The sequence below is a fragment of the Barbatula barbatula genome (genome assembly GCF_947034865.1).
Source record: "Barbatula barbatula genome assembly, chromosome: 10".
In the NCBI taxonomy this organism is placed as follows: domain Eukaryota; kingdom Metazoa; phylum Chordata; class Actinopteri; order Cypriniformes; family Nemacheilidae; genus Barbatula; species Barbatula barbatula.
In genome coordinates this window covers 3,916,234-3,930,767 of record NC_136773.1, presented here as the reverse complement: position 1 = coordinate 3,930,767, position 14,534 = coordinate 3,916,234, and positions in this window count along the sequence as shown.

Here is a 14,534-nt window from a genome sequence, read left to right as displayed (position 1 = left end):
AACATGATGATAAACGGAAATGTTTTTCCTTTCGACTTTTTTAAAAAGCTTCGCGTACACATAACAGTGTGATCAAACCCTTCTGCATTTGCACGGATGCACGCCAGGCATTAAAAAGGGCATTAAATAAGGGACTAAATCAATAGGGAACGGGTGCAGGGCATGAATCACTAAAGAGGAGAAGAGAGGGACTTGACCGGAGAGTGTGTATGGAAGGCCATAAGGGTCATAAATGCCTCTCTCCACAGAAAACATGAGGTTCTGTCATGATCCTGCCACTAAACCAAGAGAAACATGACATGATGCGGCAGAATCATGACACGTGCATAGTGAAGGAAATCACATATATTAATTGTGGCGAGGAGGCGTGGTTCAGCGAGGCCTGCAGCGGGAGAGAGAGCTGGGAGATGAGCGTTGAGTAAGTGGATCAAGTGCAAATGACAAACACCTGCGTCTCGTTCCTTAGACCGCATCTAAGGACCGCAACGCCAGAATGGTTTTGAGAGGACCGACCGACATTTGAACACAGGGACTGAAGGCGTAGTTTTTTCGGAGCCAATGGCGGTTGACAAACTTGTTTTTGACTTGATTGAGATGACTTCTGAAGTAGTTAACGAAGATGATATGGACTGTGATGAATTGAATTTAGTAGGCAGTGGGAAAAGACAAGAAAAGAGGAAAAATTGACGAAATGAAGGGAATTTGGTAGCATGCCAATCCAGTAAACTGGGATCAGAAAGAAAAAGACTGTTAGAGAGGAAGTTACAATAATTCTTAAATTCAGAAAGCAAGATGAGCATGTTAGCCTTAGCCCAATAACTTTGTCTAAGGAATAGAAGAAAAAGGGAGGAGAAGTGGATATGACAAAGATTGGGAGAGATGGAAGCCTGTTAATAATATGTAAAACAGAAAAAAGAAAAGTGTTAAAAATGTACAATGTGTGGAAGAAAATAGTGAGTGAAAGAAAGATTTGGGGTGAAAGGAAAATGAAACTGAGTGGTAACAGGCATTCCAATTAAAGAAGAGCTTGAAAAACTAAATATTTCTTGAGGGGAAGTGAGTAGAATAAAAATGTTGCAAAAAATTATAAATGGGGAAGGGATTAATAGCATGACTGTTCTTTTGGAATTTAAGGATTTGGATATATGAGCTTCATAGTGAGGCCATATATTCCTCCCCCACTCCGCTGTTATAGATGTCAGAGATATGGACATATAGCAGCGGTGTGCAAAGGAAAACAAAGATGTCCTAAGTGTGGAAGTGATCATAGAATTGAGAATTGTGGAGAAAGTGCACAAGATAAAAGCTGTAATTGTGGTGGGCAATAGGGTAACATACAGTAGATGTGAAGTAAGCAAAATAACTTAAAATTTATCAGTTAAAAGTTAGTCCAACAGTACCGTTACCAGTAATAAAGCGGTGGTTACATTCAGATGCAATAGTAGATTTTAAATGATTAGAAAAGAAAAACAAGAAAAAGGAATTTAATTCATGTAATGCGCTGAAATATATAGATGAGTACCACAGCTATGTCCTGATTTACACAGATGCATCAAAGAGTATAGATAATAAGATAGGAGTTGCTTTTATTGTTCCAGAGTTTCAGGTTTCAATAAGGAAAAGGATCAGTGATGAGTTATCTGTTTATACAGGGGAAATGATTGCACTATTATTAGCAATACAGTGGATAGAGCAGATACGACCTTTGAAATCAGTTGTTTGTTCAGACTAAAGTTCATCAATGGTAAAGTTCAACGAACAGTCATTCGGAAAGTAGACCAGACATTTTAATAGAAATACTGCAAACATTATACAGTATTCAAATGATGGGACGTACAGTGATATTTTTATGTTGGTATAAAAGGAAATGCTTGCTTCCGCTATAAAGGGTGCTAAGTGAACACCCGTACCTGTTACGTTTGTATCTATTGTGTTGATTCTAATAAAGCCAGTAGCAGTCCAGCCAACCTCATCCTCCCTAGCTATCGAAGGAATAGGGGAAGCAAGTAGGAGGGCCACCGGCGTCATGCAGACTGCAGCGCAGAAGTGTCATGATTCTGCCTAATCTTGTCTTGGTTTTCTGGTCTAGGGGCAGAATCATGACAGACCCACGTGTTTTATGTGGAGAGAAACATATTATGGTCAATCAGGACATAATATGTTTTCTCCCCAGTCTCGTCATTGGCCCGCCCCTCTCGTTCCTAGTATGGCTTTCCTCCTGTGTCTCATTACCCACACCTGCCCATTGTTATCTCCTTTGTTAGTTTTCCTATAAGATGCCCTCATGTCTATTGTCTTGTGCTCGTTCGTTATACTTGTACCTGTTTCCCCTTACATGTTTCCTGCCTTGTATGTAGTGTTCCTAGTTCATGTATGGTTTCAAAGTTCCTTGTTTGGTAGTCCTAGTTGTTTCTTTTTGCCCCCCTTGTGGGAAGTCTTTGTTTTCAGTTTTGCATCTTAGTTTTGTTAGTGTTTTCCCCCATCGAGGGTGTTTTTGTTCTTGTTATTATTATTAAAGTCCTTTTGTTAACCCCTTCATCCCTGTGTCTGCCTGCGCTTGGGTTCTCTTCCACAATCATAACAAGAAGCCAAAAAATGTGTGTGTGTGTGTGTGTGTTTGTGACCTGATTAAACCGATTACTTCAAGTTCATGGTGTTTTCACTCACCCTAAATATGGGCACCAGGGACATGCTGTAAAAACTAAACTAAAACAAAATTTCAGAAAAAAATACGTTGGTATATGAGCTGTGTCTTAATCTTTCTCTACCCTTTTCTCATAAAAAAAACTTCATCATTAATCATAATAACAATGGTGCATTGTTGAATTATGTTACGTGAAACTGTAATTATTCTGTTATGTTAAATGTAAATGCACTTCTGTCAGAAAGACCTAGAGCAACATCTGGGCACAGTGTGTGTGTGTGTGTGTGTGTGTGTGTGTGTGTGTGTTTCCAGACCAAAAACGCTCTGGAATTCAATGCAATTTTCCTGCTCTAAAAATGTCCTAAGTCTCAATGGTGTCTTTATTTTTGTTTTATTTAGTTATTGACAACGATATCTCGCTCATCAGATACAGTATATTCTAACTGTTCGTCCACATTTTGAAAAACATAATGTCACATTTCTCTTCATGCCAAAGGTCACACAGGGGCCAAGCAGACACTGTAATAAAAGTGCAAAGACGATGATGACCACATGTCCGAGAAACCTAAAAATATGACGGACACTAAACATAGGTCTCATCGGCAAGGCATTTTCAGGCAGAGGGGAGTCTGCTCATCCAAATGGCAATGCAGTCGAATGAACCCACCCTGCAGTTTAAAGAAAGAAAGCACGCTATTTTTGCTCATTGTGAAGTTTAACACATAAAAATCAATATCACTTTCAAATATTTACACTGACAAGAGTCAAGTGCTGGTAAGTGGACTGTACATATGACAGAGGGTTAAACGTCTGGCTATACTATAGTTCAATAAATAAATCAAGTTTTTTATTAATGTTGTGAATTTGGTTGAAGGTAGAAATGAGGAGAGACAAAACCAAGAGCGATTCGTGTGATATATTACAGTATATTAAATCTAATAATGACAATACATCACACTCTGTGAGACAGTGAACGATAAATTGACCTTAGACAGATGCACAGATGACAGTAGATGGTTTTGGGATTTTTCCAAGCCTTCTAGACAGCTCTGACAATGACCTCACTAAGAAGGAATGCAAGTGGTTTATGATCAGGTTAAAATCTGATACCTCATTTTCCACACCTGAAGAAGGATCTTGCCTGCTTGTCATAGTTTATCATCTCTCGATTGTTTGATATCTGATGCCTTAATTGATTGACCTTTCTTCATCCATGTCTGTCCTGGTTTACATGTCTTAAAGGACCATTGTGTTATATTTAGCAGCATCTAGTGGTGAGGTTGCGAATTGCAGCCCCTATTTTGAAGCACTACGGTGGCTGAGAGAGGATTAAGATGCCGTCACATTTTTCATCATGACAATTGTCAATTACTGAAAGTATTTAACGTAAACATGAGAAACTCCTGAAATCGGCATCTTCCGACTTGGTATTCTGACATGAAGTGAATGCTCTTCAACTACAATGCAGCTAATATACATAATCTACATATATGTGCATTAAACAACCACCCAGAATACCCTAGCAACCACATAGCACTGTGTTTTAAACCCTGGAAACATCTTAAAAATATATAGCGTCATCTTGGCAACCACTACAAACAATAGCAATGAGTTTTGTTTGCAAACACTATTCAAAAACTGCTTTAATACTGATGTTGATCTTACGCTTATCATCTCTTTTAACACACACGCAAACAGGCACTGCCAAACCTCTGGAGCGCATAAGCAGGAAATAGCAGTTTGTTTTAAGTAAATTTGCAATGAAATGATATCTGTGTGTTAGTTTTGACAGCATGTAGCAGCGTGTAATTATTGTGTGTGCGGTTTCCAAACATTCCCATTCATCTACAGTGTGCTTGGCTGCATGACTCGATTATTTGAAGTATTTGCAGCGTAAGCCATACCGAAATGGACATTATTTTTATTTTGCTTGTTTAACAAACCATATCTTTGTGATTCAAGATCTTTCCACTTCAGTGGGTCTATAATTCCTGCAGTGATTATACAGGAAAAACAAACCAAACAGACAAAAGTGGACAGATAAACAAAGACAGTCATACTCTAAAACAAGGCTTGAGACTAGTCCCAGACTAAAATGAATTTTGTCTCAACTGAAAATAACTTGTCCTGACATATCTTAAAATATGTCAGTGCCATTGATTTGACTCAAGATGCACATCAGTAATGTTTTTTTCCAAGGCAATTTAATAAAAGCGTCTCAAATAGCCTCAATTAATAAGGCATAGTCTTGGCTTAGGCCTTGTCTATTAAAACCGGGTCTACATGTTTAAAACTTTTTATGCCCTTTTATGGTGGTGTTTTTAAATGAAATCAATGCTATTTTTCATACGTCTGTCTGCCTGTTTTACAAATATTTAGACAATGAAAGGTTGTTATTTATTGTTGGATACGCTAAAACCTCATGGCTCCACCCCTATTGACTGAAGTGCGGTTCATTCCACAGCAGCTGAACGTCTTAAGGGTAATGTTGTCATTAAATAAAGATCTTGTTGTTTGAACAAGTACAGCGTTTTCTTTACGCAAGAAACATTATGTCTAAAATGTTAATTTTTATGAGGTCTGAGGCATTTGGCACTGGAGAGAGGGCTAGCATTTGCCTGCATTTAATTTTGTTGATTAAAACTGTGATGTCGGTGTTTTAATGATGACGGACAAAAAGCACATATGCACATATTTGCTGGTCAAAAACCCTGTAACGTTAATTTGAGTTTGTAATATATATCTACGAATTTTTTTATTTATTTATGATTGATGATACTTCATTTATTAATCAATCATATTGTACTGTTGCACGGTTAATTCATGTTTGCGCTGTAAAAACTTGGATTTGTAAGGGGCTTGAAACCAGCTTTTTTATATGTAATCAAAACTTGTAATAGCCTATGTACAATTTCACCATGTGATTTGTTTTCCCAGATGGCATGACCTTTTCAGAAAAATGCTTTAAAAAGATTTAACGAAATTTTCGGTCATCCTTCTTCTAGCGTTACATTATACAATCACACTCTTATTCTAGTAAAAGCCTTTAAACCATTAAGTTGTGATTGGTTGCTTTGACATGTACAGTATAGAGACAGCTTATAGCTGCACGGTGCAACGCTAGTGGTCCCGTCTGGGACACGGACCAAAGGCTGCGTCACTGATCTCTGTCAGAATGTGTCAGGCCGCACCGGTTTAATGTTCTCTTTCGTGCTTGGATGAACAAAAATACACAAGATTATGCCTTAAATGTCATTTTGTTTAGTATTTTAGTAAGCACAAAGCAAATATCTGCGCAGAGCGTCAGCTCTTAAAGGGGCCGCATTCTAAAACTTGCTGCTCCTGTCACTAATGATAATCTAAGAACGAAAGAAAAGAGTGTGTTTTGTAGCTTTAATTAAATTCTGCAGCAAAGACTGTGAAGCGTTTGAGAACTTCATTCATTTTTGTTATATTTCCTACCTGTCTCTCTGTTATTAACAGTGAGTTGCCTACATCTAAAGCTTTTGAGGCTATTGTTTTGTCTGATTTAACTTGTCATTAAGATGTGACCAATAAAGGGGGGGTGGGAGCCCTTTTTTTTAGTTTCAGCACATGCCCCTCTAAAGTTCTGTGGTCTAAAGTAAATGGGTAAAAAAGTATAAAGTTTGACTTAAACCCATTTACCGATCATGACGTTCAAGAATTAGTATTTTGAAGCTGGGAAGGACTGTGACTTTGTTTTGCTTGAACTACAAAATGATGTTGGCTATCAGCGGTTCATTGAGGTCAGTGAGAGAATTCATAGATACGTATCTCACAGAGAAGGAATGAGAATGTGACAAGCTGAATTTTATTTCTTAATGCTAATACCAGGGTATGACAACCTTACACATAGGAGAGATGGAGAGAGAGAGACATGGCAGTGTTTGTGTTGCTTTTGGCCTCAGCTATGGAATTCACTTATTTGTGGAAATGTAAAAAATTCAAGTAATGGACTCCACAATACACAGTCAAGCATTGCGAAATAAAGCAAACAGCAGTCTAAGAACCAAAACCAGGTCTGTCAACTCGTCTCTTCTTGTCTTTGTATTTGTATCTTGTCTTCTCTCCTGTCTTATAACAAAGGCTGTTGTGTTCTTGTAGCTCAATTGGTAAAGCATCGCGTAGGTTGCACAGGTTGTGGGTTAGATTCCAGGGAACACATACTGATAAAAGACGTTGTATAGCTTGACTGCACGCTAAATGCACAAATGTAATGTAAATGTAACAATAACTCAGAAGATTCTTATGTTACTAAAAAGTGATAGGCCGTGCATGTTTCTTCCTGTGTCAGCATGGCTTACCTCTAGGCACTCCACTTTCCCCAACAATCTAAAGACGTGCAAACTGAATGGGAGACATCATTTCCCTTAGGTGTGTGAATGTGAGAATATTTTTATGAATGTTTACGATGAATGTTTATAGAAAAATATGTATTTTGTCATATGTAAGAACCTCTCGGGTAGGTCATTCAGAGTATCCTGGAGAGATGAGGTTTCTGCGTCCCAACAGCTCAACACAGGGGAGCCACAGGGCTCAGTGCTTGGACCGCTTCTCTTCTACATTTACATGACATCCCTCGGCTCGGTCATTCAGAAGCATGGCTTCTCCAATCACTGCTATGTGGACGACACACAACTCTACTTGTCATTTCAATCGGACGATCCGACGGTCTCTGCTCGCATCGCGGCATGCCTGAGTGACATCTCGCTTTGGATGAAGGATCATCACCTGCAGCTGAACCTTGCAAAAACGGAACTGCTTGTGATCCCAGCCAACCCAAAGATTCACCACAACCTTGCCATTCAACTAGGCTCATCAACGATTACACCGTCCAGCACAGCCAGAAACCTGGGGGTGGTAATCGATGATCGGCTTAACCTCACAAGTCATGTTGCCAGCACCACCCGGTCCTGTGGATTCATCCTCTACAACATTAGGAAAATTTGACCTTTCCTATCAGAGCACTCTATGCAAGTCCTAGTCCAGGCTCTTTTCTTGTACAAACTGGATTATTGTAATGCGCTTCTGGCTGAACTTCCTGCTTGCACAATCAAACCTCTCCAGATGATCCAGAATGCGGCGGCAAGAGTGGTCTTCAATGAACCGAAGAGAGCGCTTGTAACTCCGCTCTTCATCAGGTTACACTGGCTCCCTGTTGCCGCCCGCATAAAGTTCAAAGCTATGCTCCTGGCCTACAAGACCACCACCGGGTCCGCACCATCGTATCTCCACTCGCTAATGCAGATCTATGTTCCTGCCAGATCACTGCGGTCTGCAAAGGAACAACGACTACAGGTACCATCCCAAAAAGGAAAAAAGTCACTCTCCCGTACCTTCTCTGGATCTGTTCCACATTGGTGGAATGATCTATCAGCTGCTACAAGATCAGCAGACTCGGTTGCCATCTTTAAAAAACGCCTAAAAACGCATCTCTTCCGTCAACACGTCGCTGATTGATTTATCCTAATTCTTTTCCTTTTCCTTCTCAAAAAAAGAAATAAAAGAATTACTAACCTATCTATTCTTAGCTTTTTATACTGTGTTAGGCTTTAATGGACTAGTTTTGATGCACTTATATATTTTGTTGCCTATGTTGTTATAATTGCTTCCAATGTTTCCTCATCTGTAGGTCGCTTTGGATAAAAGCGTCTGCTAAATGACTAAATGTAAATGTAAATGTAGGTCATTAAAAAAGCACCTGAAAAACTGAAAAACAAATACTATATATAAGGGTATTTAAACATGCATATCAAACTATTCTCTGTTTACCTTCTTGAACATCCGTATTTATCATTCACTGAAAGAAATTACATTTTCTAAAAACATTTTGTGTAAAATTAAGTTTTCATGGTTTTCTTGTACATTTACAGTGTTTCTCTGTAATTTTCCCGTTTTTTACCGTATTTCACTGTAAAATAAATCTGTAAAAAAATAAAACCTGGCCGTTGTGGCACTATGAAAATACATTACACATGTACATTTTCACTCTTTCTTTGTAATTTGACAGTTTTTTTACTGTATTTCACTTTAAAAAAATACATTAAAACAACTCTTAGTGGCAGCTGGGGTGCCGTGAAAATTCCTCAAAATAATACAGCTTGTCTATGTGCAAATCTATGTTTCTCTTTAATTTGACAGTTGTTTTTACTGTATTTCACTTTTTTTTAATAAAAACACATTTTCTGGCAGCTATAGCGCCATTAAAATACCGTACAATAATTGTTTATTTCATGAAAATAAATATTTTTATGTGGACATGTCACACCAAGTTCAACAATGTACCTCTCTCTTCGCCCTTGGCACACTCACATGACCGCACACAAGAGAAAGTCTGGCTATCAGCTGAAGATTCGAGAGCAGCAGCTTTAGCACTATTCAGCCCTTTGAAGTGAAGCCAGATCATGTCTCAAACACGACTCCCAAATTGCTCTCAATGTCACTTTGATCACAATGCGCATGCCGCTAAAGGCGTGCATGTGTTTATGATTTTTGCACATTTAAGAGTGCATGCTGGGAGAGTAAATATTTAGTGTCTACACAAGTAGGTGTGAATGTGTGTTTCAGGGTGTGTGAAGAGCATGAGCTGTAAAGGCACTACCATCTTTGTTTCGGTTACTCGTTCAACAGCTTCCATTAAGAATCAAGAGACGGCCTGTGTAAGAGTATCACAGTTTCATGCTGATACCCTCACACACTCCAAGCATGGGAAAAACTGAGATCTTCCCTATAGTTCCAGCTGTCACAGAGACAGCCACAGATGTCCCGCTGGTTATGAAGCGATCATTGAACATCTCGGGTTTCCATCTTCACATTTCTGGACATGTAAGTGTGAATCTCAGCACACTTGTCCTTCATACACTTCATAGGACACGAGTCTCTGACCCCATTAACCCCAATCAAAAACGAATCTCTCAACGCATGCCTTCATTGAAATACAGCCTGTGTGCACATGATCTCCCTTTGTTGTTAAAGTGCAAGTTTCCATTTAAAAATAAATTATTTTGTGCATACCAGTCATGAACTGAAGTGCCTGGACTGAAATAAAGGATTATGTATGCATGCTTGAAACGATTCTTATAATTCTTATGATTTAATGAATAATATGTAGACTTAAACAAATCCTTTAAAAACTACTATCTTAAATATATAGGGCTTTATAAAATGAATTAAACAGAAAAACCAAGTGCAGTCGACATACTGTATGTTCAGCATATGATCTCTTGAAACTCATCGTTTTATGTTGCAGTTTTTTTAAACAGCTGTTATATAGGAAAATGTGAATTATTTCACTTTCGTTTAAGCACTCATAATGGCATCTGTGTTGGATGCAAGGCTGTTCAAGTGGTTGATTGAACATTGCTTTAGTACTGTAGAAGGCCCACTCTTTGCTTTCTACAATTTTCAGGTATATGGATACCTCACTTAATCCACACAAATAATCTCCAAATTTGTATAATTTGTGGCATCATATGCAAGATAAATTATGTCTAAATGACTTTAAAGGCAGGGTAGGTGATTCCTTTCAGAATTATTTTTGGTTATGTTGGTTCAAAGTCTCTTTACATTCTGATAGCAACTACTTAGTAAAGTGGTTAAAATACAATTTATATCTTCATGGGAAGGCGTAGGACAGTAAGATTCCCTTGGCGGTCAAACTATATGCATTAGCATACAATGTAAAAAAATGAACTATAGATTGATTTATTTGACTATATTTACTATCTTACTTGTAAAATGTACTTACATTTACATTTAGTCAAGCAATTTACAAAGAATTCAGGGAGCCATAAGCGATTTGTCATTCAAGAGCAATAGTATTATACAGTAGGTGCTAATACATATTTACTAGTTTCAACAAAAGCTAAACCACTACCTGTTGAGAGAAGGACGAGGGCTACTGTAAATTCTTTTCATTTGTCTGTCAAGTATTCACATTAGAGATGGGTTTTAAAGTAGTTTTTTGAAGGTTGTGAGAGATGTGGTTGACCGGACCGAGTTAGGAAGAATGTTCAACTGATGCTTACCGCGCCAGAACAGATTTTCTGTCCTATTTACAGGTTTTTACAGCGTACCTTTGAGTATCTTCTGTCATCAACATGTATTTTGAAGGAAGCGTGGCTTTGGAAAGCCCTCTGAAAGGAGGGTGGGAATCTTATGCTCAAAGCTAGCATGGTATTGCTAGCCTCCTCGCATCTGCCTCCCCTACCTTTAAAGTGGTACCATTTAATAAATAAATATAGTGCCTAGTTTTATGGTTTCAAAATATAAAATATGTCCCCAAATCCCCCCCAGTAATGCTGCCTTCAAGTCCTCGGAATTATCAGAAATATGAGTTTCTGAGGTAAAAACGGCACAAGATCACCCTCTGATGTCGCGTTTCCCACTGGGATGTTGGGAAATATTTGTGATACCCTAGTTCCTGAGATGGGCGGGTCTTACACAATCAACATGGTGGATGGGAGAAGGATTTCTGCTGTGACAGATATGATTTACTAGTTATTCCGCAACAGCGTATTTGCCTTATCTTATCGTTAAATGAGTACATACATTATATTTACCTTTATGCATAACCATTTAAAGCATACTGTATGTTTTATACACTTCGAAAATAGCGTGCATTCCACCAACATTGAAGAATAGTAAAACTATACAGTAGGATGTATGGTTGAAAACTATTATCATATAACATATTCCCAAGACACATGCAAGTATGAATCTGACGTCCTCCATTCTTTCCGACAACGACTTTCCGAGCCATTTCTAGCTCTGGTCATGAGAGAACCAATGAGACCAAGTTTGAATTTGGTTTCAGTTTTGCTAAATGAGCTCAAAATTTTAATTGTTTTACTCAAAAAGTTTCTTCAAATTGCTTTTTATCGTAATTTTCAGACCAAACAGAGAAAAGCAAACAGTTATGCATTGGGCCAGTTTCATTGTTGGTGTGGTGACCCACATTTACATCAAATCTATTTAAAAAAAGGTTTCTGAACCCACGTGCAAGTTTGTGCATATGCTCAACCACATTCATAATGGCATTAACCCTGGTCTGAAATGCTAGTGCCGGCCACAGTCTGTTAAAAAGTGTGAGGCAGGAGGTCTTGGTGGAGAGTTTCACGAGAGTACTGTGTTAGCAGCCATATGTCAGCTTGTTAAAAGAGATTAGAGAGCTCTGGTGAGTTGAAATCCGAACCTCATCATTTCAATGTAAAAGAAGACACCGAAAGTGGGGGCCTTCAAACGGTGGTTTGGCAAATAACACACGGCTAAATAGCAAATTAGTCAAACGCAGCAAAATCTATGTGCATGTCCGGTTACACAAGTATGCCTTTTGTATTCGAAAAGCTAGATCAGTTGCTTTGACCACCCTTTCAACAAGCATTAGACCAGACAAGATCATTTGTGAGAGGTGCTGACACCACAGCAAAGTGCTGGAGATGTAACATATGTCAAAAATCCCTGGAGAGATTGTCTGCGTTCATATAAAGGAATCTTGTGTGTCTGCCGATCAATAACAACCCATTCGAAACTTAGATTGATTCACAAGATGACTCAAACTCATCAAACTCATTGCAGGAAAGTGTCCGTTTGAAGTTAAGAGTCATCGACAACATCTGAACAGGATGAAAAGGATTTTCCTGAAGTATTGGAAGAGATAACCTGTATTAATCCGAGCACAATCTTTTAAAACCATTTAAAGTCAGCACACATTCCAGAACAGTCTGTGGAGTGATGAAGTGCAAAGCATAAAAACATTCACGTTTAATAACGTCAGCCTTTGCCACATAATACAAACAGACGGGGCTTATTTTCCTAATGAAACCACTGGCTATTTCAGTTGGTGGACAAAACACACGAGCATGTGGTGTTGGGTGAAGGGCAGCGGGCCTGAAAGTTCAGCCAGACCCACAGCCGGGCCCGGCCGCACCCACAGTTTTCCACCCGCCTCAGGAGAGCTTGTTTATCTCACAGCTGAGGTGTCATCCAGGAACGTGCAGGAGAACGGCAGATATCTGCACCCTGTCCAAAACCACAGGCCTCTTTCGGGAACGCCACGTCTGCCCCTGACCTTCATTATATATTAACCCAAGTGACAAGACCTGGATTTAATACTTATGAACACGGCTAAAAAATGTCATGTCTCAGATAAATAATGTTTTTCCATTGAAACAGGTTAATGATCCACGACAGGTACAGCCAGGGATGTTCTTGCATTAGTTTCTCCACTGAATAGGCCCAAATATCCCATTGTAAAGGGTGACCTCTGTTGGTCAGTCTTATAATTGCAGTTAGTACATTTTTCAGGAGATTATTGTGAGCTCTGGTTGGTTACAGTAAAAATAAAAACAGGCATTAACATGCACTTCGGCAATCAGGTACACACGCACACTTTTTAAAAATGGTGTACAGAAAACACAGATGTTTAATTTCATTTTTATCTATTAAAAATTAACTACACAAATGAGCATTATATAAACTATGTGAACATCAACAAAGAGTGAATTTCACTCTTTAAAATAAAGGTGCGGGAAATTCTTCACATCGATGCCTTACAGGTACCATTTTTAGGTTCACAAGGAACCATTCAGATCTGAGGTTCTTTAAGATCCATCTCTTGCTTGCTTTTTTATAATCTGAAGAGTCATTTTCTCTGCAAAGTGCTATAAATGTGTCTTGTGTGAGAAGTATGATGTCAAAGGAGGCAAGAAAAAAAGACCCTTTGTACAAAGTTACCATAGTCAAAAATGTAATTGGGTCCTGGAACTGTCAACATTTCTTTATTGTATCATAAATTATTTTCTTTCGTTTTATTTCTTTCGTTTCTGTTTTAGATTTTAAGTGTTTTAAGTGTACAATTTAACCACAATGTGCATGTAAAATAAACAGGCAAGTATCAACGGTAAAATGTTCTTCAAGTTTTTGTCAGTAAAACCGCATACAATTTGAAGACATTATGCAACATGACTTTGGGAATGTTACTGTATCTTAATATGTAATGTAGTAAGAATACAAATCATTTTGAATACATTTTAGTGTCTTCACCCACACTGTGAAAAGGCCTGATGCTTTCAACATTCTCCATCCAAACCCACTGTTGAGACTTCAAACCCCCAGCCGACACTCTTACTGAGAAAGCCTGTGTCTATAGATTCACCGGCACACTGGCTCAGTTCTGCCCGAGACAGGAACGCTTCTGTTTGTCAGGTATAATGACTTGAGGTGGACAACAGAATGTGGTAGAAAACGTAATACTTTACTCAATGCTGGTCTTATGAATGTGCTACATGTCTGGCTCACATTTAACAGCACAGCATCCTGGGAAAGTCATTTTCTTAAAGAGATCATTTAACACGGCTAAAACAAATATTATTCTTTGCTTTTGATGTAATACAATATGTATACACGATTTGCATGCATGGGCAACTTATAACACACACTTTTAAGACAAAGAAAAACACGACGAATCACCCCTTTAAGTTTTAGAGACATCATTTTAAGGTTGAAAAAATGTTGATTTAAAAGTGTCGATTTAAATCTCTTCTCTGTCCACAACTTCTGAGAGTTGGCTTTCCCGTTCGGCAGTTCCACAGCAAGGCCCATGTTCGACAACCTGCACTGGCCGTTACTGTCCAGCAACACGTTCTCCGGCTTTATGTCCTTGTACACAATATCCATGGAATGTAGGTGCAGGAGACCAGAAATTACTTTATAAGACCTCGCAGAAACCCTGTATATTATCTTTATTTGTGGTCAGAATTACAAAGAAGTGTATATAGATTTGTAACAACTGGAATGTGAGCAAATGACAACATTTTCATCATAAGAGTTGAACAACATTCAGCTAGAGGCAAATGAATCAAGCACAACA